This window comes from Eurosta solidaginis, chromosome 1 (genome assembly GCF_040869045.1).
Source record: "Eurosta solidaginis isolate ZX-2024a chromosome 1, ASM4086904v1, whole genome shotgun sequence".
Lineage (NCBI taxonomy): Eukaryota > Metazoa > Arthropoda > Insecta > Diptera > Tephritidae > Eurosta > Eurosta solidaginis.
The window spans coordinates 213,219,898-213,226,164 of record NC_090319.1 but is presented as its reverse complement, the minus strand read 5'-3'; the positions used below and the strand labels follow the sequence as shown (position 1 = coordinate 213,226,164).

The 6,267-nt window shown below is 41.0% G+C and overlaps 1 long non-coding RNA gene across 2 annotated transcripts; it reads left to right on the top strand.

The window, feature by feature from the left end:
• The first annotated feature begins 269 nt into the window (after window positions 1-269).
• Window positions 270-6,062, top strand: LOC137240942 (uncharacterized). Of its 2 annotated transcripts, XR_010949875.1 has the most exons (5): window positions 270-448; window positions 514-739; window positions 801-1,058; window positions 1,112-1,487; window positions 5,161-6,062. It is a non-coding gene; the product is annotated as an uncharacterized lncRNA (long non-coding RNA). The 2 variants fall into 2 exon arrangements; XR_010949874.1 differs by having other exon boundaries at window positions 514-1,058.
• The last annotated feature ends 205 nt before the right edge of the window (window positions 6,063-6,267 follow it).

The window sequence follows — 6,267 nt, the reverse complement described above, 5'->3', positions numbered from 1 at the left end:
TACATTCAAAGCAATAACACTAACTCGCTTATTTTATCCAGTCCTCGCGAAGTCGGCTAATTAATAACCGAGTTGAGAGGTAGTGTTGAAAATAGAAAAAATTGCTCTATTGTGAATGAAGTCTAAAATACACCAAGGAAATTTTTTTGACATATAGAACTATCGCACCCAACTTCACTCAAAAAGCGCAAAACAAAACAAAAGAAAATAAATCTTTAGTTAATTGCATATATATTTTATGCTGCATAATGCCACAACAGCCGATCTATCCTCCACAACCTGGTCCACCTGGTTATCCTCCACAACCTCAGCTGCCAGGTTATCCTCTACAACAACTAGGTGGTTACATGGGTCAAATCATGCTACCAACACAACCTGGACAGGCGCCAATGCCCAGACAGCCACCCATGCCGGGTCAACCCCAATACCCAGAAGTCCTGGTTATAAGGTATGCTCATACAACTAATATATTTCAAATATTGCTGATGATTATTTTTCTATTATTTTCTTTAGCAACCACCTGCACCTGGTCTGGTATATATCAACAGCCGCAACAGTATGATGAAGCCCAACGCCATTTGGATCCCGATCAGATGCCAAATCCGATAAGCGAAATCTTTGAAAATCAAAATAGCGCTGGTTATGCTTTTATTACTAATCAACAGGGTTTATTACCACCACTGGTGACCACAAAATATGTGGTAGAAGATCAGGGTAACTCCTCGCCACGTTACGTTAGGTATTGATATTCGAAATTAATGTTTTGTTTGGCAATTATTTGTATTGCATACTTGCAACAGCTGATTTATTAAAAACAACAGCTTTGTCCTTTACACTTACCATCTCACCAATGGCACGCACGGTTGAGGGTGAATATGAGCCACTCATGTCCAACATCAACGCTGTACGCACTACATTGGGTCCACGCAGTATGGACAAGCATATTGTTGATTGCAGTGGTAAGGCCACAATTTCAAATGATGGTGCAAACATTATGAAACTATTGGATATCCAGCCGTAAAACTCTAGTCGACATCGCCAAATCTCAAGATGCTGAGGTAAGTTTTTTGTTATATTAGAATGTGTGGAATAAAAATGTTTCTCTTATCAGGTCGGCGATGGCACCACTTCAGTAGTACTTGAAGCAGGTGAAATCTTAAAACAAGTTAAGCCATATGTTGAGGAAGGCGTGCATGCACGTATCATCATTAAAGCTATACGTAAAGCATTACAATTATGCATGACCAAAATATGACATGGCTGTACATGTCGAAGCGCCAATCGAAGGAACAACAACAATGTGCTTCATTGGAAAAATGCGCTACCACAGCAATGTCCTCCAAACTTATTCATCAACAAAAAGGTTTCTTTTCTAAAATGGTTGTGGACGCTGTACTTTTCTTAGATGGATCCAACGTCATAAAAAAATTTAAATCGCATTATTAAATATAGAATAGGAATTCAAGGCTGAGCGTGAAAAATCTGAAGTACGTATTGATAATGTTCAAGAATGCTGAATAGCGTATTCTGTACAATAAACTAGCTAAGTAAGGCGCCGTTCTAGTGTTATCTAAACTACCAATTGGTGATGTTGGTACACAGTATTTTTCAGGTTGTGATATGTTCTGTGCTGTTCGTGTACCAGAAAAAGATTTGGAACGTACAATGAAAGCTTGTGGTGGTGCTGATATGACTACAGCTAATGATATTAATTCAAGTGTTTTGGGTCACTGTGATTACTTTGAAGAACGTCAAGTTGGTGGTGAACGTTTCAACATTTTCCAAGCTTTGATTGTGGGTTTGACATTGATTTTATTTGCATATTTTATAATTAGTTAAAGGTTGCGTTAATGCTAGAACATGTACATTGATTTTACGTGGCAAAAATTGAAAAAATGTCTAATCTTAGGGCCTCATTCTCTATTACGAAACGAACTTTCGTTGCGGATCAGAGACGAATCGCTAGTGTATTTGTACTATGCTAAACAATGGCAACTTATCACTTGACAATTACTTTTGCCTTCCTGTTAGAATACCAGAGAATAGAGAATACCATTGCTAGACGAAATCGTTTGGAGGCGAATCGTTCGTCTGAGCTATCGTTCGCAATACAGAATGAAGCCTTTAAATTGTTAAGTAATATAATGAAAAGATTGTGTCCAACTCCCGAAGAAGAAAACTATAAAATTTGTGTCAGTGAAATGATAATTATTGGTCTTGGTTGTTAGTTTTGAGGCATCGTCTTCGAGTGCCTTCTGATCGTATATGCCGGTTCTTTTGCATTCTTTTACATGCATAAAGTGCCGTTGAAACCTTCCTCACCCTCTCCTCCACGTTGAGCTTCCATGATAGCTTACTGTCTAGGATGATTACTAGATATTTTGTGCACGGTTTCTCCTGTAGGGTCGCCCCTCCTAACTTAGGGACTTTGTACCTCTTTGTAAACAAGACCATATGCAACGTCATCTGCGTAAACCGTAAGTTTTGCTGGTCCCTCGTAGAATCCTCTGAGCAGTTGGTTAATGACCAACGTCCACAGCAGAGGTGATAGCACCCCTCCCTGCGGAGTGCCCCTGGTCTCTAATTTCGTGGCCGCGTACAATCCCCATTGCGATGTAATCTTACTGCAGTTTAACATGCAGTCGATCCATCTGGGTAAGGCTGGATGTACTTCCACGTAATTAAGACCAGCTATAATCGCCCATTTAGAAACACTGTTGAAAGCCCCGGCAATGCTCAAGAAGACTTCTAGAGCATATTCCTTATATTCCAGGGCTTTTTTTTATGCTTATTACCACCCTATGCAATGTGGTGTCCACTGACTTGCCTTTAGTGTACGCCTGTTGTGTTGTGGAGAGCAGCTTTTCATCCACGTTGGACTTTATGTACACATCTATCAGCCTCTCAAAGGTTTTGAGCAGAAATGATGTTAAGCTATTGGGTCTATAATGTATCCCACACGTGACCGATCTTCCCCGCCTTTGGTAGGAAAGCTACACGAGCAGTTCTCCAAGAGTGCGGTACATGATTCTGTTTATGCACCCATCGAATATTATTTTGAGCCATCCCACGACCGCCCTACGTGAAACTTGTAGCATGGCCGGACATATACCATCTGAGGCCGGCGATTTCACCACCACTACGAGGTCCTCAGTAGTGTAATTAGGGAGCATATATGAATGCGGCTGTTTCCTTACCATTACTACAGCTCGCACCCGTCTTTCCGTTTGCGCATAGTAAACGCCAAATCCGCGCGCTCTAAGTCCAGAAACCTTTCCTCCCGATGAGTGCCACGGCTCCTGGATCAGCGCCACGTCAAACGAACCCTCCTCAAGGGTTAGTAGTTCGCTCGACGCCACTTTACTGTGTTGGAGGTTCATCTGTAGGACTCGCAGCACCAATGGCTGCTTGTCCGCCTCCAGCACCTTCATCGTGACGTCGACGTCCTCCCCTTGCCCTTTTGGTTTAGAGTGTTCGAAGCCCCCTTCAGCCTCTTGTAACTGTTGTGCCGGGTGTTCCTATGTGCGACTCACAGCACGCTATCATCTTCACACCATTATACCATCCCCCCAATCAAAGGTTGGAAGGCGCTTACTTGGTTATTCCTGTATCATCTTAAGCATTAAGCTAATAAGCTCTCTTTCTACAGATCTCCACCTTTCACTAGTCGTCTGTTCGAAAGGACTGCTACGATCAACCAGCGCCACAGTCAGTGACTGCTTTCCCACATCACTCATCTTCTCGGGAAAAGCCGGCGTCTTAGTGTTAATTCCCTTTGGCACCTCCGAGAAAGCCGGAGTCTTAGCTTTAACTCCCTTTAGCACCTCCGAGAAAGTCGGAGTCTTAGCGTTATCTCCCTTTGGCTTATCTCCTACTTCCGTAGTTGGAACTTCCCTCTGACTCGCAGCCTTCGAGGCTATTGGGGCCCATCTGTCTTACAGCTTTGGGCCTACTTGTCTTGTCTATGCGACTGCCCTGCCTCTCGGCTCTGGGACTGGGTCCTTTCTGCCTCTTAAAGCAGGCTTATCGCCTTCCGCCGAATGTTGCCTCTTCATTCTGCCATTCGACGATTCTTCCTCGTACCGGTTGCAGAACCGAGGGTTTCTAGCAGCAAACCTTTTGAACTGCTTTCGACCTACTTCTACCGCCTCATGGGCCCATTCCAAGCGCTCGATCTCCCCTTCTGCTGGGGCGACCACTGCCCACAAGCGTTGGACAATTCTTAGTGATGCACGGTACTGCGAGAGAGCTCTTTTACTTCCCCTGCTCCGTACTCTTCTTCACTCTTCTACTCATTTGTGTGCTTTTCCGGAATTCTTTGAATCAGCACTACTCTCGCTCGCCGAGTCCGACGCATCGCTTAATGCGTATTCGTCGTCCTTGGCTTGCAACTCAGTCCTCTTATCATCCTCCTTATTACAATTTGGTAATGAGTCGTTCATCTTGGTCGTACGACCACCATCCCGACAAGGCGGACTCAGCGGTCCAGTATTATATACGGGGAAAGAACCGTCAGCCGCAGCAGCGCCCCTTACGGTGGTAAGGCCATTAATACTTCCCGAGGTGGTCCGGTTTCGGGAAGGATCCGTTCGAATACAGCCGAATTTATCCCCTGGCTGCAAATCGTCCAAAAGGCACGGTCCGCATAACACCCTGGATTAGGGGGTTGGCAGTTCTTGGTCACCGACATCCCGCCGCCCTCCTATGAGGCGAAACGGCGTAGATGCCAGTACTAAATAGCTCCGCCACATAGTCGGGCGCTATGGACATCGGCTAAGTCCTCACACCAACGACAAGGTGCCTACCCTAGTGAGGGAGAGATTGGAGAGATAGCTGTTTATTTTATTACAAAGCTCATCGATGTAGGAAACAATAGCATAGGCGTAGAAACAATAGTGACTCCTTCTGGTGGTAAAGGTAGCTATTGATATGTAGACGTTAAACAGAAATTTTAATATGAGTTTTTTTTTTAAGTTATTGCAAAAAAAGCGTTGAGGATTTTTAATATCTTACGAGGTACCTTCGTACATGTTTCTAAGAATGAAGAATGGGACCTATTCAAACTTCGCTATACTTTAAAATACAATAATTTACCCCATTTTAACACAACTATCATTTTTTGATTTTATTAAATTTTATAAAATGTTTCTTCCTCTACAGTGCAATTTACTTATTAGATGGTAAAGATGGTTTCGCATTATCTCCGTCAGTAACTGTGACAAGGTGGCCACAGCGTGACTCGGAGCGTCTCTTCAATAGCTCTCTAGTGGTGATGGTGACAGCAGAAAAACCCAACTGTTTACAAATGTTACACTTCAAAAAGAATCAAAATATCTACCATTGCGTCTACGGCTCAAATACTCACAGTATATGAATGAATTGAACGCATCTAATTGTCTGCCTAACGGATAGTATACATAATCAAATCGAAAATGGGCTTGCACAGGAAAATATTTCAATTGGAAAACAAAAACCAAATAAGATAGTTTATTTATTATTAAAGTACTTACTTTTCTTTATATCAACTGTATTAATTTAAGTTGCAATTTCATGTGCATATATAATAAGGGATGTCGTGATACGATTGCTGTCGGAATTAGATTTGAAACGAATCAATACTCCTGCTAAGGGTTGCAGAATTATTGCTTGAATGATTAGTTCATATTTTACTTTACTTATTAATTTTAAATTCAATTACGACAGAAATCGGATTCCACGACACCTTTTAATATTCTTGATCTGAAAAAAGAGTAGATCTAATAAAAATTTCTACTTAGCTTTAAGTTGTAGGCTTAAATTGATTCAAATAATCAAATTTTTTATTCGAAACCATGGAAACAACTCAAATTTTACATGAATATAACACACTTCTGAATTGTCCAAATATAAAGTTAGCTGCTGCAGCAATATAGCTCAAAGCAATTAATATATTTTTATGTTATTATTAAAGTATTTACTTCTTTTTTATATTAAATGTATTAATTTAAGTTGCAATTTCATGTATATATGAGGCTCCAAGATGCAAAACCAGATGAATTCATGATATGTAAAACTTAGAAAAGCACAAAAAAATTTTAATTTGTTATGAATGAAAATTGTTATGAATTTTCAATACGGGTTTTTAGAATGTTGCTAGGCGATGCAATATTGTCGCAATTTAAATATTATTTTAAAAAATCTGGTTTTGCATCTAGGCGCCTCATATATAATATTCTTTATTTGGAAAAAAATTACGAAATCTAATGATATGTTTTAAAGCTTAGTTTT